Source organism: Cheilinus undulatus, linkage group 13 (assembly GCF_018320785.1).
Source record: "Cheilinus undulatus linkage group 13, ASM1832078v1, whole genome shotgun sequence".
Lineage (NCBI taxonomy): Eukaryota > Metazoa > Chordata > Actinopteri > Labriformes > Labridae > Cheilinus > Cheilinus undulatus.
Genome location: NC_054877.1, coordinates 2,748,924 through 2,771,340, shown reverse-complemented (window position 1 = coordinate 2,771,340; position 22,417 = coordinate 2,748,924). Strand labels below are relative to the sequence as shown.

General features: G+C 39.7%; 1 protein-coding gene across 1 annotated transcript in view; it reads left to right on the top strand.

The window, feature by feature from the left end:
* Positions 1-2,774: 2,774 nt before the first annotated feature.
* The window catches only part of map4l (microtubule associated protein 4 like), a 187,794-nt gene continuing 168,151 nt past the window's right edge, over positions 2,775-22,417 (top strand). Inside the window, exon 1 of the mRNA XM_041803364.1 lies at positions 2,775-2,901. The gene's annotated coding sequence lies outside the window, so the exon portion shown is untranslated. The remainder of the gene's footprint in view (positions 2,902-22,417) is intronic.

Here is a 22,417-nt window from a genome sequence, read left to right as displayed (position 1 = left end):
AGCATCCATGCTAATCTGTTCCTCCATAATTACACCGGTCTCTTGCTGCTGCTTGTTTACATCACGACTCTGAAAGTACTGCCCCCCGTCACTGATTGGTCCTGTCACTTTCTAACCAGGTCAAACGGTTCAGACGGGAGCTTAACGAGATGGATTCATCTGAAAAACACGGAAATGGGCGTATCCATCTGCTTGGCAAGGTTAACATTTATGCCCATTTTTGCCTCTTCTTGTTGCAGAAGATCTCATGTGAGAAGAGGTAGTGTAACTAGTTACTTTTTGCTGTGAGTAACTAAATAATATTCAGTTACTTTTCTTTAGAAATAAATGTGTAATGGATTAACCCTAACCCCTAACCCTAACCCTAACCCTTTTTTGAGTATCTACCCCTACTCTGCTTATCACTGGGCAAATACTGATATGAAGCTGACAAAGTTAGTCAGGATCAGCACTGATTTTCTACCCACAATCCTGCTTTGAGGAAAGGCACCAGAGGTCACTTTTAAACGGGTCCTAAATGACTTGGAGGCAGATGCATCTGTCTGCAGATGTTTTGACTGATACAGGAATGTTCTGAATCCTGGAGGTAGTTGTTCTGTACATTTGTTGTTTTGAGTTGTGATTGTGTATTTGTGTCTGTTTGTAATTATGTAACTGTGTTGCTGGCTGTCACGGCCAGGACACTCCTGGAAAAGAGATTTTTAATCTCAACGAGTCTTTTCTTGGTTAAATAAAGGTTAAATAAAATAATTTCTACACAAAAACACCGCTAAACTGTTGTTTTGGTTTGTGTTGCATCAAATTTAACTTAAATATGATCAGGCATGTGGCAATGGCTCCACTAATTTTCTAAAGTCAAATATCACAGACAGAACTGATGAACATTAAACTGAGGTAAAAAAAAACAAACAAAAGCATTAAAAGACTGCAAAAAAAAAAAAAAAAAAAAAAAAAATTAGACTATACCAGTGCTTCCCACATTGGGCTGTTGGCCCCCCTAGGGGTGCGCAAACAGGGGCGTAGCCAGGGATTTTGGGCCCCCAGAAAGAATATTACACAGGACCCTCCTTAACTGGCTAGCCAAGCAAAAAATGTTGCATCATTCTTTATAAATCTCTGCATTTTAATGTATTTTTGAAACATGATTTCCTCATTTATGAACAATATTCTTACCACGGTTAAATCGAATTTACCTCCATTATTCAGCAGCTCTGGATTATTCCATTTGGACATTTTTAAGGGAGTAACAGAGGCCCCCAAGTTTTTACTTAACTCTATTTGATACAAATTTAAGTCTGCTGACTGATTCATTTTGCAGCTTTTGATTCAATAATGACAATAATTACTGAGAAAAAATAGATTAAAAAAAACACTTTTCATTGCAGGATCCTCAGGGCCCCTTCATACTGTGGGCCCAGGTCACCAGTACCCTTTTCCCCCCCATGCTACGCCCCTGGGCGCAAGGTCATGATAGAGGGGGGTGCAGCAAGGCAAGGCTGAGCAACACAAGCTGATGACTTCAACACTACAGAATAAAGCAGTTCACTGATGTCAGCTTTGATTCAACAATGTCATGGAGAGCCTTGGCCACACTCTCCCCTTCTGCAACGTCCTATCAGTGTGAGAGAGGTGTTTCATAAGCTGTTGCTGCATTTAAGACAAAAAAATAATAATAATAATAATAAACTGGACATTGGAAATGGTCTGAGATTGTCACTCGCAGCTACGGCTGGGCGATTATGGCAAAAATAAATATCACAATTAGTTCAACTTTTTCCTTGATTATGACTAACGAACGATTGTTCCACCCCCAACCTCTGACGCTGTTTGTTCTGTCAATATTTGTATAATTTCAGAACAAACAACTGAAAGGAACAGGCACAGATTAACAACTTATGGTTATTCACTGACACATCAGCAGAAATGAAAGTGTTTTTCTTAAAAAGTCAAATTTTTGCAAGGAAAGGAAGATTAAAAATAAATGAAATACTTAACAGGGCAGGTTTATGTCTGTTAGAGACTCTAAATGTGGGTTTAGATTATTTTTTTAAATAACTGTCCAGCTCTACTCGCAGCTGCACCCGAGACTCCAGAGATCATCAGCAGAAAAGCCCACGAAGTCACTGAAATTATTGCAGGACTGAGAAATCTTAAAGATGTTTGTTAAATTTGTATTTTCTGTTCATCTTCAGAGAGTCAGAGTTTTAAACCTCAGATTTTTTAGGTTTTATGTTGTGGTAGATTCTAAAAAAAAGTGTGTTTACATTGACATGTTTTTGCAGTTTAATCTGTAGGGTGGGGGGCCGGAAATATTTTCATCTGCTAAAGGGGGGCCTGACTAAAAAAGTTTGGGGGCTACTGGACGATACGGTCAACAGAAACACAGGAAATGACTTTTTTAAAGTTTAGTGAATCCTTTATTTTAAATCCAGCTCCTTGGATCATTGCTGTGTGTAATCTGATTTAAAGAAGTTAAAGTTCTGTCTGTGATGGGTTTAAGAAGGGGTGGAGGCCCCCCATGCCTGTGTCCACCTTGGGTCACCTATGATGGGGATTATAATGATGTGGATAACTGTTTCTTTGATCAGGTGTATGTCTGCAGCCCTCCTCATAGCCACAGCACCCATCCCTGCGGAGAGGTGTTCACGGTCCACACACACCAACAATCAATTGGGTTTTACTGCAGCACGTGAAGGCAGCAGCAGCCTTGCTGCCTGCAGACTCCTTTTTTTCTCCCGTGCCCTGATTGGCCGAGCTTGTTGTGAAGGGGGCGGGGCTTGCGTCTGAGTCCTGGCACCAGTCTGCTCCTTGTGAAAGGTGGAGAGATTTTCACCATCACACTCTCTGACTGTCACATCCACGTAAAAACACTCAGCGCGACTAACGGGACGCATCCAAACGGTGAGTGGGTCACCTTCTTCTCCTCTGATGTCTGGTTTATGGCGTGTCATCGCGTGATTATGCGTGGACTGGGTGCTCGCGCTGCGCCATCCTCTCGTGCTCTGCTAAATGAATGATGAATTCATGTCATATTTATGCTGGTATTTAGGTCTGTCGTTGCAGAGGCATGGATATGGGCCTAAATATAGCCTTTCCTATGGAAAGAGCTGCATTTTGACGCTGCTGCTGCACCGTGGGTCCCATCACAATGGTGGAGGGGAGTGGGCGTGTGAGGGGGATCACTGTGTGCCATGCAGAGCTCCGTGGATTCGTGTCTCTTTGTTATGGTGGTGCCGCAGTCGGGATGGTACACCCTCCTGCTGAAAAACCACTAGGCTGGAGTACTCCGTAAATATTCCTCTATTATTCATGCACGAGCTCATTGTGCTCCTTAGCAGCCATTAATGAGAGTGTAGTGACCTATTTCAGACTCCATCATATTTTTAGGAGCTCATCAGCCTGGAGAGTGTGATATTAGAGGCTTTCTCCATATGTTTCTACTCCAGCAGTGTGTTTATCTCCACACCAGTCCAGGCCTGGTTATATAAACGCTCTCAGTCTGAGCCCCATCAGTTTTAGGAAGTGTCTGTGATTTTCTATAGGCTCTAAGCCTAACGTTATACAATAATACCCCCCTCCCTACTCCACACACCAAAACAGGGGCAAACACTGCATCCCTTGTCTCTGTGTGGATTAGTACACATTGTTCTATTTATGCACGTCTTTCTCTCTGTCTGCCTCTGTTTGCTGTCTTCACGCTGTTTCACATGGGGAAATGCTGTTAGAGGATGAGAAATGAACTGTAGACTCATTGAAAAATCCACTAGCACGGCTCAGACTCAGACAACATGGAGTATAAACGCTGTCTCTTCATGGATGCTTGTGTTGCAGTCAGAGTGGCTCTAAAGTTGAAGGAGATAGGGGTGTCTGTTGTTTCTGCGCAGGGCTACATGATGTCCAAGCCCACGGCACACGGCTGCACCACTGCATGAGACAGGACAGAATCTGGAGTAGGGGGGCCTTGGCCGTGACACTGATTTAACCTGACGTGTTTTTGTGTGTTTGGGAAGTTTAAATTAGCGCTCTGTAATTCAGGGAAACTAGCTTTTATTGATGCACCTGCTGGAGGCCTGCTTTGTTTGTGTTTATTCATAACGCTGCGTGTTAAATCGCTGGGGCATCATGAGCCTCAGCCTGGATGACCATCACCAAGAACACATGGTCAGAATTTTATAGAAGAACGACGGTCATTAAAGGAAAATTCTTCTCACCCAATGCAGAGTTAACCAGTGAAGGCCCAGGTAGAACAGCCATGCTGAAGACAGATAAAGCTTCAGCTAACTAAGGAGTTAAAATGAGGGATACATGATTGTGGATTTTACCAGATATCTGATATGCTGACTTATCTAAAATAACTTTAGCTGTTCTGATATTTAAATTAAGTCCAAATCTAAAACTTTAGTAGTTAAAACACATCATTTAAACTGTGAGAAATGATGTTGACTTCCACTGAAGTCTAACCCTAACCTTTTTGTTTAGTCAATATTTACACCTGACAGTAGGGCTGGGAAATTAATCGGAAGTTAGATTAAATCACAGTATGGCCTGCTGCAATTTTCAAATCGCAGAAAGTGCAATATTTCTTTAACCTGAAATGTATGCTGAAATACCAGTTTGCACCTGTTTCTTGCAGCAGAGATGGTTTGCATTACCATGCAATCATTCAATCGACATTTTTTTAGAATAGTCTGCAAAAAAACATTCTTTCTTCATTTTAGTAGTTTTCTTATTGAATATGAGGATGATGTAAGAAATTACCACTCCTTTCAATAATAAACTCATACCCAATTTGCAGAACAAGTCAAGATCAGCACAAAAAGCTATTTATTGGAAGTAACATAAGATGATGAACTGCAGAAATAATTGCATATCAAATCACAATACTGGGGGAAAAAATCCCAGTTAGATTATTTTCTGATATCGTTCAGCCCCACCTGACAGAAAGATTTTTACAGCCAAAATCAGGTTGTCCAGTCCCTAAAATACTGCATGTCTGGTTTCAGGAAGGACATTAAACAAACAGTATAGTATTTGTAGTACAGTATAGTGTAGTATAGTATAGTATAGTTGAAAACAGGGGTACCAAGCTCTGCCATGTCAAGGATCCTACGAAGCAACAGCCTGTCTGGAATTCACTGTTTATGATGCTGGTAAATATTATAAATATAACCCTACAGTGATACCCTCAAATATTATAAACATATGTTTATATATGGGGCGGGAGTTTGCATGTTCTCTGGGCTAGACTCCATGCCCCCCCCCCCCCCCCCCCACTCTGGGATAGACAGCAGTATAGAAAATGGATGGATAGATGTATCTGTGTATATGTATATATATATGAACTGCTTATCGGCCTGGCTGATTATTGATGCTGATATTTGAATGATTATCAGTATCAGCCTGTTATCTTACCGATAATCTGTACAGTTGAATAAAAACGTGCGCTACTTTAGCTCCACTCCACTCTGGCTGCATGTTCACTGTCCACAGTCTCACCAAAAGTCCTGAATACCACACAATCTGATTGGCTAGATTTCACATGAGTCCTGGTCGGTTCATACTCGCCATCACTTCCTGTTTTCCTACAGCTACCGTGCCGCTCTGTGCTAAACTGTTTATTGTCCTGATATTTTCTGATTATCAAATATTACTTTTGAGTATATTTTGTACTCTACTAAAAATGCATAGCAGGTGCAAATTTTGGTTATTGGTTCGATGAACCTTTAACCCCTTTAAAGCCTTATACCTCAAGTTAAAGCCATAATTTTTCTTTGTTTGGAACTGAGATGTTTATCTTACCTTCTAATCGAAAATACAAAAAATTCCCATCAACTGTCAGATAAATATTTGTTGTATCACATTCGTTGTATAAGGCATTTTTGGCAGTTCATCCACTGGAGGGATTTTTATTGTAAATCCACCAATGAGTGCATACAAACAGATTTGTAGCAAGTTGTGGTGCCGATTTACACAATTATATATATATAATGAAAAAAATACAACTCCAAAAAAAAATTGAGAAAGAGAAAGAAAATAAATAATCTAGTCCTGCATCATTACGCATTCTGACTATTTTTGTTCAATCTGAAGGTGACGATTTTCCCCATTTTCTGTGATGAATTAAAATATTTGCAGTTTTTATTTCTCTATAAGAAAAAGGAAACAAAGACATCAGTACAGAGTAACTCCAATCTTTTATATTTGGCGTTTTATTATTTTGTTTATTAGAGCTTAATGCCACAGTGTTTGTGGAGGGAGACTAATAAGACACAAGCTGGTCCTCGTGTCCAGCTCTGCTAAAGGCTGGTGGTCTGTGTTGTGGGGGGGCCGGGACCTAACAGGCTTCAGTGTTTTTATCGTACAATGGAACCAAATCAGAGTGTTGACTGTTCAGTTGCAGAGTAGAGGCCAATTAACCTTGTGAAGCAGATGGATTCGCCTGTTTCCTTGTTTCTCACTGGCAAATCGCACAGGGCTGGACGATTATAGCAAAAACAATAATCACAATTATTTTGATTGATATTGAAATCAGGATTAATAGAGACGATTATTCATTGATTTCAAAATTTGAGTATTTATTGGACCACAACTTAAAAGAACAATCAAAAATAAATAACAAGTAAAATAATAACAATATGTTTAATAATAGCAATAAAAAACAATAAATAAAAATAAATATCCAATCTACATGCACTCCTGTAAAACACTAATAACAGCCAAAAACACAACCCAGAAATACTCTTTGAAGCACACATTAATCGTTTTTCTTCAATTATAATGTTTTTATGATCATGAGAAGCCAAAATTGAAATCACAATCAAAATTCAATTAATTGTCCAGCCTTAAAATCGCACCTCGGTATCGGTGATGACGTCACGTGTTTTGTTGTTCTGATTGGCCAGTAAAGATGTGACACACAGAACGTTCATCCAATCATCCTCAGAGTTTTTTTTCAAAGGCTCTGCCCTTTTCCCAGACGCCGTCTATGAGAGGTTTACCAGATGAATGAGTGAAACAAATCCATCTGGCGTGTCAGGTTGGAGGCCTCTGATAGTTGTGAGTCATCCACTTGTCACACCTTAGCCGTTAGCGTGATGCTATCATAGATTTGTCCTGTTGAGTATTTCACTCTCAGATGTTGTAAACGACATGACTCTGGTCTAAGTGCTGTCTGTAATTTTTTGAAAGCCAAACTTAATCCACACGTCTGCTTTGACTGCTGAGAGCTGGCATGACGGCGGGCTGCCTGCACGCCGCTGGGTAGACGGGAGATAAGGGGCTCACTGTAGTGAGGAGAGGAGGGGAGAGTCAAAGAGATGAATGTGCTGCCAACTAGGGGTCAGAGGTTGAATTACAACACAGACTCACCTCACAACCAAAGTATATTATGATTAGAAAAATACTGATACAGGACTTAAAGAACTGATTCAGTATTTCACCCCGTTAACTATGAGTATTTTAGTGTATTGGTATTTTCTAACACCCCTAGTAAATTATCTTACAAGTTCTATGATTGAGGATGAACACGTTAACAAATTTCAGTCAAGTGTGAGGAGTGATGAAGACAGAAGAGGTAGACTTCAGCTGGTCCAGCCTAGAACTCACTAACTTATTTATTTGCTTATATTTACAGCGGACAGCCACGTTTTTATGGCCAAAACATCAGCAGAAATTTCTTTATCTGCCAATACCAATAATTATTTTTTACGCTAGTATCTGCCAACACCAAATCATGTCGATAATTTTATGCACTGGAATTTTTCTTTTTAGAAATTTCAGATTTGTACGTAGCTAGTGACAGTTGTAGCAGGTACTGGATTCTGATTGGCTAGAAGGTGTGCATTTTTTTTTAAATGAAAAATTTGCATTGTTAAGAACACATAGGGTTAAAATGTCACAAAAAGATTGTGATGTATTTTTATTTTGTTCTAGCTCCCCCCCGTCGTCTGTCCAAGTTTCCACGACCCCTCTCTGGCACCTCCTGGAGACATCTGAGGGCCGGGACCCACACTTTGAAAAACTCTGGTTTTAAAGTTTATTTAATGAGACATTAAAAAGAAAGTTATAAATAACAGGAACTTCATGGTATTTCCTTATTTACTACATTTCACTTTGTCATCAAAATTTTGATCAAAATAATTAAACCATCATGCAACCAGGAGTGTTTCCATCGACACAGAAATGTCTTTAACAGGAGAGTACTAGTCAGGACAGCAGCACATGGAGCCAATAAAACGTGTTCACCCCTCGGATCTTTTACCCTTTTATTGATTTTATAAATCAGTCAGAGTCAATGTAAATTGGCCCTTTTGGCAAAAAAAAAAGATCTAAAAACCTCTTTAATGTCAAAGTGAAACAGATTTGTACAAAGAAATGTCAACTCAACAAAAACATGAAATGTAAAATTAGTGCATACATAAATATTCACCCCCTTCAAAGTGACTGGCCTAATTCAGCAGAGGTCCCACCTATTCTGCTAGTAGTCTCACAGTTAGTGAAGTAAAGTGAAGACACCTGTGTCTGGAAGGTCCAGTCACTGGTTAATCAGTATTCCTGGCTACCATTACACCATGAAGACAAAAGAACACACCAAACTCAGAGAAAAGGTTATTGAAAAGTATAAGTGAAGGGATGGATGCAAAAACACCAAGTCTCTGAACATCCCCCAGAGTTCAGTTAAATCCATCGTGAAGAAATGAAGGGATATGTCACATGTGTAAATCTGCCTAGATCAGACCGTCCTCACAAACTGAGTGGGCGTGCAAGAATGAGACTAGTGAGAGAGAGCACCAAAACACCTATGACTACTCTGAAGGAGCTCCAAGCTTCAGCTGAGATGGAGAGACTCTGCAGACAACAACTGTTGGCCGGGTTCTTCACCAGTCGGAGCTTTATGGGAGAGTGGAGAAGAGAAAGACACTGTTGGAGAAAACTCAGATTCAGTCTGGACTAGAGTTCACCAGAAGGACTGTGGGAGACTCCATGGTCAAGAGGAAGAAAGTTCTTTGGTCTGATGAGACCTCAATGGAGCTTTTTGACCATCAGACAAGACGCCAAACACTGACATCACTACACACACACACACCATCCCCACTGTGGAGCACGGTGGTGGCAGCATCATGCTGTGGGGATGCTTCTCAGCAGCCGGCCCTGGAAAGCTTGTAAAGGTAGAGGATAAGATGATTGTTGCAAGATAAGAAAATCCTGGAAGACAATCTTATTCAGTCTGACAGAAATGGTTTAAAGACAACAAGGGGAATGTTCTGGAGTGGCTGAGTCAAAGCCCAGACCTCAATCCAAGAGAGGATTAGTGGCTGGACTTGAAAAGGGCTACACTGGATCCCTGTACAACCTGAAAGAACTCGAAAGTCCAGATGTTTGAGCCTGACTGAGACCTATCCACACAGACTCAGAGCTGTGACTGCAGACAAAGGTGACTCTGAATACTGACTAGAAAAGAGGTGAATATTTCTGCTGTCACTTATTTTACATCAGATGTGACATGAATGTGTATTACAGGCTGTGGAAATGCTATTTACATAAGAAACAATCTACTTTATTTAACAAGCAATGGATCATTTTTACAACATTTTTTACCAACAGTGTCAGCTCATTTCTAAAATGTAAGTTTAGTCTGATGCTAAATCTGTTAGCCCGTTAAAGGCAGTTTTCATGTTCTGTTAGCATTAAGCTAACAAACTGAGACTTATATCCTGAATCTTGTTTAATTATTCTAACAGTCCAGTTGTTCTCAAGAACTCTTCTCTCCAGTCCTCAGTGTCCCGCTGTTTCTTACCTCTGAACTTTATACGAATTAAACAAAGGACTGGGTCTATAATTGGGGTAATTAACTCCTTCGACAGCTCAGCACCTCTCTGTCCATCTCTCAGGTTGGCATTGATGGGGAGTCAAAGGTCAAATTAAGGCTGAGTCATTCATCCAAATTTTCATTTAATTACTGCAGTTTTCATATTGCAGAAGCTACAATACTTCTCTAGCCTGAAATATGTGTCAGTTTAACACAAGTTATGTAGCACGGATGTTTTGCATTACACCAGTGTTTCCCAAAGTGTGGACCGGGGCCCAATGGTGGGACCCCGAGGTACTGCAGGTGAGCTGGGAGAGGTCATTTACAATGAGGGATGCCAGCCCTAAAAACCTTAAAACAGACTTAAAAGTACAAGGAGAAGAATGAAGAAAAAGACTTCAGGTGATAAACAGTAGGTCTGTTGGTCCAAGCTTAACCTCAGCTAGCTTATTTGTTCATATGGCCAATACTTACAGCTGATATGGGCAGATTATTATATATTTATGGGTTGCAAATGTTGGCTGATAATTTTCATGTCTGCTGATAATATCAGGCCGATAATTTTGTGCACCTATTTTTACAATAGCTAAAAGTCATAGAAATAAAAAACTGTTTTTAATTATGATAAAAAAAAAACTTGATTGCATGTTTTTAAGTTTGAGAAGTAACAAATCAGGAAGAAGTTTTAACTGGTGACTTTTTTACATGTATTTTGTCTGATGTACACAACCAGTGTCACAGTTTAACTGGAGTTGGATTAACTGGTGACACGCTATTAAAACTTCTACTTCCTGATTTTAAGAGTTTATCAGTGTCTTTGGAGACATCAGTGCTCCTTGGAGAGAGTTTTCTGGACCACAAATTACATTTACAGAGATAAATAGTATAATTTTTTAAGATACTTTGTAGAAACCTGATTAAAAACATATAAATGTCGTAAATATCAACAGCACTTCTGAGTAATATTAATGTATCTAAAGCTAAGCATTTTCATTGAAATCCTCTGTTTATGTCATAAAAATGTGATAAATAAAAACTAAATATGTGTGTGTCATGTTATGGGTGTCCAAGGGGTCTTTGGTGGGCGCCAAAATGTTTTCAGGTCTCAAACTGGGCTGCAGCGTACTAAAGTCTGAGTAAGGCTGCCCTACACATCAAGTACAAAATTCAAGTTTAGAACTGCACAAAAAACCCTGCTTTCCTTTTTGTGTGTGTTTTTCTTAATCAAAATCAAAATAATAAAAATAATTCCCTTCAGGATAAAAACTCGTATCCAATTCACAATATGAGTCAAAATAATCACAGTCACTTTCTCAAAACTGTTCAGCCCAGCGTTAATCTAATATTGCCATCCATTCCATCAGTATTGTGTTTTTTATTATATAAAATGATTTATTTCTTGTGTTTATTGAAAATACACACAATGAGGAATCACAATAAATCACAACATTAGAAAAATGTAATTATATTATTTCCACAAATTGTTGAACCCAAGATCTAACTATTCATGATTTTTAAAATCAGTAATCTAATTCTTTACACAGTAAGTGCTGTTGTTTATTTGTTAAAGGTGCATTTCACTCTATGTGAGTTAGGACTTAGTCAGCGCTGTCCTCATGGTGGACTAATGATGGTCTCTGTTAGGGATATTATCAGCAGGACTTTTAAATCTGCAGATGATATCTCAGAAAGTTATCTGTAACTCAGAAGTGTGCTGTAGAGATGTATTCAGTGGGTCGTGGTCAGTGGTGGGTAGAGTACACAGTTACAGTACTCAAGTAAAAGTACTGTTACTTAATAATAATTACTCAAATAGAAGTTAAAGTACTCATAAAAATAAGTACTTGAGTAAGAGTAATTAAGTACTTTATTAAAAGACTACCCAAGTAGTGAGTAACTTAATTAGTAACTTCATTTTGTGCAATTTATTAAAACGTATTGCAATACGACATATAATTCAGGGGTACTAATGTAAACTTAACATTGTCATTAATAAAGGAGCATAACTTGCCAAAAGTAAAAGAAATGGAAAACAAAAAGCAGCAGTGAAATTATGTTTGTTAATCACAATAATGTGATGAAAATTTCAATATAATGATAACAAACAGACTCTCTCATAACAGTCATCTTATTTCTACATGATGGTTTTAATCTCACGTACATGAATTTGTACCTCACAGTTCTTACTTTTTAATCACATTATATTCATTTTATTGTTTGGCTAATTTTTATGAAATTAATCTTATGAAGTGGCCTCATTTCTGACTTTTTGCCCTTTTTATTTAATTTGTACTTTTTAGCTCCAATTTATGAATTTTTATCCCGATTTTCACTCAACAAATTTTTCCCACTAGCCCCACGTTATAACCATGTTAGTTATAATCACTGATATCAGAGATATAAACACACACACGATAATAGTGTCACCTACGACGTAACAATAAATAATGGCACATAAAATCACATTGGTGGCAGAGTCTTAGAGGTGATTGGACATGTGACGTCATTTATTACTGACACAGCTGTGTCTTTACAGTTGTGTCAGTAAGTTTAGCTAACCAGCAGTGCAGTCGTTAGCTTGTTTATCTAACTACTGTGCAGTCGTTAGCTTGTTTATCTAACTAGCAGTACTGTAGTTAGCTTGTTTATCTAACTAGCAGTGCAGTCGTTAGCTTGTTTATCTAACTAGCAGTGCAGTCGTTAGCTTGTTTATCTAACCAGCAGTGCAGTCGTTAGCTTGTTTATCTAACTACTGTGCAGTCGTTAGCTTGTTTATCTAACTAGCAGTACTGTAGTTAGCTTGTTTATCTAACTAGCAGTGCAGTCGTTAGCTTGTTTATCTAACTAGCAGTGCAGTCGTTAGCTTGTTTATCTAACTAGCAGTGCAGTCGTTAGCTTGTTTATCTAACTAGCAGTGCAGTCGTAAGCTTGTTTAATTAACTAGCAGTACAGGCGTTAGCTTGTTTAGCTATCTAGCAGTGCAGTTGTTAGCTTGTTTATCTAACTAGCAGTACAGTCGTAAGCTTGTTTATCTAACTAGCAGTGCAGTCGTTAGCTTGTTTATCTAACTAGCAGTGCAGTCGTTAGCTTGTTTATCTAACTAGCAGTGCAGTCGTTAGCTTGTTTATCTAACTAGCAGTGCAGTCGTTAGCTTGTTTATCTAACTAGCAGTGCAGTCGTTAGCTTGTTTATCTATCTAGCAGTGCAGTCGTTAGCTTGTTTATCTAACTAGCAGTACAGTCGTTAGCTTGTTTATCTATCTAGCAGTGCAGTCGTTAGCTTGTTTATCTATCTAGCAGTGCAGTCATTAGCTTGTTTATCTAACTAGCAGTACAGTCGTTAGCTTGTTTATCTATCTAGCAGTGCAGTCGTTAGCTTGTTTATCTAACTAGCAGTGCAGTCGTTAGCTTGTTTATCTAACTAGCAGTACAGTCGTTAGCTTGTTTATCTAACTAGCAGTACAGTCGTTAGCTTGTTTATCTAACTAGCAGTGCAGTCGTTAGCTTGTTTATCTAACTAGCAGTGCAGTCGTTAGCTTGTTTATCTAACTAGCAGTACTGTAGTTAGCTTGTTTATCTAACTAGCAGTACTGTAGTTAGCTTGTATATCTAACTAGCAGTACTGTAGTAAGCTTGTTTATCTAACTAGCAGTACTGTAGTTAGCTTGTTTAGCTATCTAGCAGTGCAGTCGTTAGCTTGTTTATCTAACTAGCAGTACTGTAGTTAGCTTGTTTAGCTATCTAGCAGTGCAGTCGTTAGCTTGTTTATCTAACTAGCAGTACAGTCGTTAGCTTGTTTATCTAACTAGCAGTGCAGTCGTTAGCTTGTTTATCTAACTAGCAGTGCAGTCGTTAGCTGCTTTGGCTAACTAGCAGTGCAGTCGTTAGCTGGTTTAGCTAACTAGCAGTACTGTAGTTAGCTTGTTTATCTAACTAGCAGTGCAGTCGTTAGCTTGTTTATCTAACTAGCAGTGCAGTCGTTAGCTTGTTTATCTAACTAGCAGTGCAGTCGTTAGCTTGTTTATCTAACTAGCAGTGCAGTCGTTAGCTTGTTTATCTAACTAGCAGTACTGTAGTTAGCTTGTTTATCTAACTAGCAGTGCAGTCGTTAGCTTGTTTATCTAACTAGCAGTACAGTCGTTAGCTTGTTTATCTAACTAGCAGTACAGTCGTTAGCTTGTTTATCTAATTAGCAGTACAGTCGTTAGCTGGTTTAGCTAACTAGCAGTACAGTTGTTAGCTTGTTTATCTAATTAGCAGTACAGTCGTTAGCTTGTTTATCTAATTAGCAGTACAGTCGTTAGCTTGTTTATCTAACTAGCAGTACAGTCGTTAGCTTGTTTATCTAACTAGCAGTACAGTCGTTAGCTTGTTTATCTAACTAGCAGTGCAGTCGTTAGCTTGTTTATCTAACTAGCAGTACAGTCGTTAGCTTGTTTATCTAACTAGCAGTACAGTCGTTAGCTTGTTTATCTAACTAGCAGTACTGTAGTTAGCTTGTTTATCTAACTAGCAGTACAGTCGTTAGCTTGTTTATCTAACTAGCAGTGCAGTCGTTAGCTTGTTTATCTAACTAGCAGTACTGTAGTTAGCTTGTTTATCTAACTAGCAGTGCAGTCGTTAGCTTGTTTATCTAACTAGCAGTGCAGTCGTTAGCTTGTTTATCTAACTAGCAGTACTGTAGTTAGCTTGTTTATCTAACTAGCAGTGCAGTCGTTAGCTTGTTTATCTAACTAGCAGTACAGTCGTTAGCTTGTTTATCTAACTAGCAGTACAGTCGTTAGCTTGTTTATCTAACTAGCAGTACAGTCGTTAGCTTGTTTATCTAACTAGCAGTGCAGTCGTTAGCTTGTTTATCTAATTAGCAGTACAGGCGTTAGCTTGTTTATCTAATTAGCAGTGCAGTCGTTAGCTTGTTTATCTAACTAGCAGTACAGGCGTTAGCTTGTTTATCTAACTAGCAGTACTGTAGTTAGCTTGTTTATCTAACTAGCAGTGCAGTCGTTAGCTTGTTTATCTAACTAGCAGTACAGTCGTTAGCTTGTTTATCTAACTAGCAGTACAGTCGTTAGCTTGTTTATCTAACTAGCAGTACTGTAGTTAGCTTGTTTATCTAACTAGCAGTACAGTCGTTAGCTTGTTTATCTAACTAGCAGTGCAGTCGTTAGCTTGTTTATCTAACTAGCAGTACTGTAGTTAGCTGGTTTATCTAACTAGCAGTGCAGTCGTTAGCTTGTTTATCTAACTAGCAGTACAGTCGTTAGCTTGTTTATCTAACTAGCAGTACAGTCGTTAGCTTGTTTAGCTAACTAGCAGTACAGGCGTTAGCTTGTTTATCTAACTAGCAGTGCAGTCGTTAGCTTGTTTAGCTAACTAGCAGTGCAGTCGTTAGCTTGTTTATCTAACTAGCAGTACAGGTGTTAGCTTGTTTATCTAACTAGCAGTGCAGTCGTTAGCTTGTTTATCTAACTAGCAGTACAGGCGTTAGCTTGTTTATCTAACTAGCAGTGCAGTCATTAGCTTATTTAGCTAACTACTGTGCAGTCGTTAGCTTGTTTATCTAACTAGCAGCACAGGCGTTAGCTTGTTTATCTAACTAGCAGTGCAGTCATTAGCTTGTTTATCTAACTAGCAGTACAGGCGTTAGCTTGTTTATCTAACTAGCAGTACAGTCATTAGCTTGTTTATCTAACTAGCAGTACTGTAGTTAGCTTGTTTAGCTAACTACTGTGCAGTCGTTAGCTTGTTTATCTAACTAGCAGTGCAGTCGTTAGCTTGTTTATCTAACTAGAAGTGCAGTCGTTAGCTTGTTTATCTAACTAGCAGTACTGTAGTTAGCTTGTTTAGCTAACTACTGTGCAGTCGTTAGCTTGTTTATCTAACTAGCAGTGCAGTCGTTAGCTTGTTTATCTAACTAGCAGTGCAGTCGTTAGCTTGTTTATCTAACTAGCAGTGCAGTCGTTAGCTTGTTTATCTAACTAGCAGTGCAGTCGTAAGCTTGTTTAATTAACTAGCAGTACAGGCGTTAGCTTGTTTAGCTATCTAGCAGTGCAGTTGTTAGCTTGTTTATCTAACTAGCAGTACAGTCGTTAGCTTGTTTATCTAACTAGCAGTGCAGTCGTTAGCTTGTTTATCTAACTAGCAGTACAGTCGTTAGCTTGTTTATCTAACTAGCAGTGCAGTCGTTAGCTTGTTTATCTAACTAGCAGTGCAGTCGTTAGCTTGTTTATCTAACTAGCAGTACAGTCGTTAGCTTGTTTATCTAACTAGCAGTGCAGTCGTTAGCTTGTTTATCTAACTAGCAGTACAGTCGTTAGCTTGTTTATCTAACTAGCAGTGCAGTCGTTAGCTTGTTTATCTAACTAGCAGTGCAGTCGTTAGCTTGTTTATCTAACTAGCAGTGCAGTCGTTAGCTTGTTTATCTAACTAGCAGTGCAGTCGTTAGCTTGTTTATCTAACTAGCAGTGCAGTCGTTAGCTTGTTTATCTAACTAGCAGTACAGTCGTTAGCTTGTTTATCTAACTAGCAGTGCAGTCGTTAGCTTGTTTATCTAACTAGCAGTACAGTCGTTAGCTTGTTTAGCTAACTAGCAGTACAGTCGTTAGCTTGTTTATCTATCTAGCAGTGCAGTCGTTAGCTTGTTTATCTAACTAGCAGTGCAGTCGTTAGCTTGTTTATCTATCTAGCAGTGCAGTCGTTAGCTTGTTTATCTAACTAGCAGTACTGTAGTTAGCTTGTTTATCTAACTAGCAGTACTGTAGTTAGCTTGTTTATCTAACTAGCAGTACTGTAGTTAGCTTGTTTATCTAACTAGCAGTGCAGTCGTTAGCTTGTTTATCTAACTAGCAGTACTGTAGTTAGCTTGTTTATCTAACTAGCAGTGCAGTCGTTAGCTTGTTTATCTAACTAGCAGTACTGTAGTTAGCTTGTTTATCTAACTAGCAGTGCAGTCGTTAGCTTGTTTATCTAACTAGCAGTGCAGTCGTTAGCTTGTTTATCTAACTAGCAGTACAGTCGTTAGCTTGTTTATCTAACTAGCAGTGCAGTCGTTAGCTTGTTTATCTAACTAGCAGTGCAGTCGTTAGCTTGTTTATCTAACTAGCAGTGCAGTCGTTAGCTTGTTTATCTAACTAGCAGTACAGTCGTTAGCTTGTTTATCTAACTAGCAGTACAGTCGTTAGCTTGTTTATCTAACTAGCAGTACAGTCGTTAGCTTGTTTATCTAACTAGCAGTACAGTCGTTAGCTTGTTTATCTAACTAGCAGTGCAGTCGTTAGCTTGTTTATCTAACTAGCAGTGCTGTCGTTAGCTTGTTTATCTAACTAGCAGTGCTGTCGTTAGCTTGTTTATCTAACTAGCAGTGCAGTCATTAGCTTGTTTATCTAACTAGCAGTGCTGTCGTTAGCTTGTTTATCTAACTAGCAGTGCTGTCGTTAGCTTGTTTATCTAACTAGCAGTGCAGTCGTTAGCTTGTTTATCTAACTAGCAGTGCTGTCGTTAGCTTGTTTATCTAACTAGCAGTACTGTAGTTAGCTTGTTTATCTAACTAGCAGTACTGTAGTTAGCTTGTTTATCTAACTAGCAGTGCAGTCGTTAGCTTGTTTATCTAACTAGCAGTGCAGTCGTTAGCTTGTTTATCTAACTAGCAGTACTGTAGTTAGCTTGTTTATCTAACCATAACAGCTTTCTTAGATTGATGTGCTGTTTTTGGAGTTGAGGTTTCCTCCGTTGTAGGCAGACACAGTAGGCTGGTATTATGTGTCTGCTGTGGGTTGAAAGGCAGAGAGTCTTGATGTTGGTCCAGGGATGAACACGCTCCTCTGAAGGAGACGTAGGTATTACATCTTCAGCCATCTTCAGTGCGTGTTCATTGTAACTGAGTAGAAGTAAAAGTTCTCTGCTCAATATCTGCTCTCAGAAGTAGGATTTAAAAACAAAAACTACTCAAGTACATGTAACGTAGTAAATGTAATGCGTTACTACCCCCTCTCTTGGTGGGTAGAGCTGGGTAATATTACTTTAACCTGAAACGTGAGTGAAAATACCAGTTTTTTACAGTTCATGTGCTACACTCCACATCATGCAAACATCAGAGCATCATTAGTCAGTCAGTGTTTATCTTATTGAGAATAAGAAGGGCATACAATGATCAGTCCCTTTAATGTAACAACTCACTGCTTTTACAAAATGATTCAAAGAATTTGAAATTAGATTTTTTTTCAAAATCATTTAGCCTCAGTTGTGATGATGATGATGATGATGATGATAGCTTACAGGGCTGCAAATAAAACAAATCAGTCAGTTTGCTGATGTGGCTGAAGTAGAAGAATGAAAATGTGTCATTGATGGTCTGATTTCATCCTCACATAAAGGCCTGACCCTCAGGAAACAGTTAATGTTCATCTATCTAACATTGTGTTGGTTCTAGTGTTTGATGATTCATAGCTTGTGTTTGTTTAAACACATAAGACGAGGAAATACGACATAATTCCACGTTAAATCCCAGTACTGGGGGAAAAGTTTCTGTCTTGGTTGTGTGTCTGAAAACAAATCTGACATGCTTTTATTTTGAAGGATATGTCTTCATCTCTGTTATGTCACATCTTCGTCCAATCTCAAGTCCATACTACCCAATTTTTCATTAGGAACTTTTGATTATGAGTGAAGACCGTTGTTAAGGAGGGGGTGCTGACCTTAGGCCAGCAGAAAACCCCTAATCTAGACCACAGTCTTTGCAGAATCGTGTGGTGTTCAACCGTGAGAAAGCGCTTGGCAGCAGTGATGAGACAAAACCTCTTCTGACAGAGACCTCGAGCAGAACCAGTCTCACTTGTGAAAGCCATCTGCTGCGACTTACTGGGCCAAGAAAGTGTCATTAATAGAAGCACTGAAAAAAGAGCAGGATCCTTTTAGCAGGGATCACTTTTTTAATCTTCACCTTCATGAAAATGAATCCTAGAAGATCAACAGTAACGGTGTGAACAGAACAGCTACATGCAGCAAATGGACATGAAGTACAGTAGTATCAGCTACAGAAATAATCCCATTAGTCTAAAAATGTCCAGAGAAGATTCACCTCAGTGTGAACACTGGAACACTCAAACCTTCAGTAAACACGTGAGCGTAATCTGAGTGATGTCTAAGTCATTGTGCAGGATGGTGAAAGCAGCTCCACATCATAACCTTCCAGAGAGGGTAATTATTCCTGATTGGCTAATGGGCTGGAGAAATCAAATCTCAGTTCTGCAGTCCTGTTTGCACTCAAATACAAATTTTTAGAAACTGGGTGGCAAAAAAAAAAAAAAAGGAGCGACGAGCCAAACGACAGAACTCTTCAGATCTAAAGTGTATTCCTGGATTGTAGCCTGCATGGCTGGCATTGCATTTCAGTTAGTATCTTTGAGTGTTGGAACCACAGAACGCATGATAGCAGAGCAAGATAGAAAAACAGACAGGCTGATGATGCCTGAGACGACAAGCAGGAAGCAGGATGGATTATCAGAGATGTTCTAATGCATGCTCATTGCAATGATGATGCCATGATTTCTGCTTTAGGGATTGGTGGGATTACATGCAATCCCTCACAGATTACAAGCCAAGCAAACAAGAAATCATGCTTACACTCAGCCTAGCAGGTAAACTCAGCATTTACAGCCTTTTTCTGGGCAGTCTGCCAGTCAGAGTTCCTTGGGTTTCCAGTGGAACAGAAAATAATCTTGTCATCCAGACGTCCACTCTCTGTATATGTACTTTTACATCAGTGTCAGGTATTACCAGCTGCTTTTAAAGAAGCAGAAGACAATCTAGTTGCTCCCAAACTACCTCTGTGATAAAACTTCAAATGTAGGGTCAGAACATGATGTTACCACGTTGTTACCATCTAACCTTCACAGGAGAGCATCTTTGTAGATAACAGAGGGAGAATGGAGACAAATTAAATATAAAAGTTTTACATAAAAACATCTAAATAACACCTCTTCTGCTGTTAAAACTAAGAACTTTATTGACTTAATGGTTACTACTGAAGTGGTTATTTGAACATATGAAGCATTTTACATCCCTAATACCATAAAAGTTGGGGCACTTTGTAAAATGTAAATAAAAAAAGATTGCAATAATTTTAAAACCTCCTGAACCCATATATATATATATATATATATATATATATATATATATATATATATATATTTTTTTTTTTTTTTAAAATCTACTTCCATCATTTTTGAATTTCCAATAAAAGTAACCATTTGTTACTTGAAACATCATTAGAAACTGACCTAAAGTACTCCCTGTACTTTCTCTACCTGTCCTCTCCCTACCTGTCCTCTCCCTACCTGTCCTCTCTCTTCCTGTCCTCTCCCTACCTGTCCTCTCCCTACCTGTCCTCTCTCTACCTGTCCTCTCTCTACCTGTCCTCTCTTCTTGTCACCTCTATACCTGTCCTCTCTCTACCTGTCATCTCTTCCTGTCCCCTCTCTACCTGTTCTCTCTCTACCTGTCCCCTCTCTACCTGTCCTCTCTACCTGTTCTCTCTCTACCTGTCCCCTCTCTACCTGTTCTCTCCCTACCTGTCCTCTCTCTACCTGTTCTCTCTCTACCTGTCTTCTCTTCCTGTCCCCTCTCTACCTGTCCTCTCTCTACCTGTCCTCTCTCTACCTGTCCTCTCTACCTGTCCCCTCTCTACCTGTCCTCTCTACCTGTCCTCTCTATACCTGTCCTCTCTCTACCTGTTCTCTCTCTACCTGTCTTCTCTTCCTGTCCTCTCTATACCTGTCCTCTCTCTACCTGTTCTCTCTCTACCTGTCCTCTCTTCCTGTCCTCTCTATACCTGTCCTCTCTCTACCTGTCCTCTCCCTACCTGTCCTCTCCCTACCTGTCCTCTCTCTACCTGTCCCCTCTCTACCTGTCCTCTCTCTACCTGTCCCCTCTCTACCTGTCCTCTCTCTACCTGTCCTCTCTACCTGTCCTCTCTACCTGTCCTCTCTTTACCTGTTCTCTCTCTACCTGTCCTCTCTCTACCTGTTCTCTCTCTACCTGTCCTCTCTCTACCTGTTCTCTCTCTACCTGTCCTCTCTCTACCTGTTCTCTCTCTACCTGTCCTCCCTCTACCTGTCGTATCTTCCTGTCCCCTCTCTACCTGTCCTCTCTACCTGTCCTCTCTCTACCTGTCCTCTCTACCTGTCCTCTCTACCTGTCCTCTCTCTACCTGTCCTCTCTACCTGTCCTCTCCCTACCTGTTCTCTCTCTACCTGTCCTCTCTCTACCTGTCCTCTCCCTACCTGTTCTCTCTCTACCTGTTCTCTCTCTACCTGTCCTCTCTACCTGTCCTCTCTCTACCTGTCCTCTCTACCTGTTCTCTCTCTACCTGTCCTCTCCCTACCTGTTCTCTCTCTACCTGTCCTCTCTCTACCTGTCGTCTCTTCCTGTCCCCTCTCTACCTGTTCTCTCTCTACCTGTTCTCTCTCTACCTGTTCTCTCTCTACCTGTTCTCTCTCTACCTGTCCTCTCCCTACCTGTTCTCTCTCTACCTGTCCTCTCTCTACCTGTCGTCTCTTCCTGTCCCCTCTCTACCTGTTCTCTCTCTACCTGTTCTCTCTCTACCTGTTCTATCTCTACCTGTCCTCTCTACCTGTTCTCTCTCTACCTGTCCTCTCTACCTGTTCTCTCTCTACCTGTTCTCTCTCTACCTGTCCTCTCTACCTGTTCTTTCTCTACCTGTTCTCTCTCTACCTGTTCTCTCTCTACCTGTTCTCTCTCTACCTGTTCTCTCTCTACCTGTCCTCTCTTTGAGTAGAGACTGTGGTTTGTGATGAGAGTGGAGCAGTGTCAGTTCAGTCTGGTGTCATTCAGCTCTGCTGTGGATGTTGCTGTCATGGGTTGGGTGGATACTGAAATGCTGTGATTGATATTATCTGGACCCAGGTTTTTCTCCAGCATTGTCTGTTAGTAAAGACATGGCTGAAACACTTTCACTGGTAATGCTGTCGTCTTCTTTGAGTCAGTAACAGTGAGAAGTTTGCCTCACACGCTGACTGGAATAGTGGTGTGATCTGTTAAATTAATCTGTGAGAAGACTCTCAGTCTTGCAGTTTGTGTGTAATTTTAGCCATCACTGATGACCTAAGAAAAATCTGCAACCCACGAACTATCTGTTCAAAGATACGAGGCCTGCCACAGTGAAAAACACTGATTCACTTCAGAGGGGTTTGAAGTTGAACAGCTTTATCCACATTATCCAGAAATACACTCAAGACATGACTGATAGATGCCACATGGAGCAGGTATTTAAGATTAGAGAACAGCTGTTCATGTGTTCCATTAGTGGACAAAGGTGAGCTAGAAATGACTGTGGATGTGCTTTTCTCCAAGGAGATGCTAGTTTACAGAGCCTGAGATCCTAAATTACATCCATGATAGCAGAGTCTGTTTCATAAAGCACTGAAGTGGATATGATATCTCACTGATGATGATGATGATGATGATGATGATGATGATGACGTGTCTTTTCATGCTCAAATTCATTACTTTAATGTTTGTGCAGAGGAAGACAAATTTATATCCTAACTTGTGTAGCGTGTAGCTTGATTTAAACATTACGTTCTCTATTATC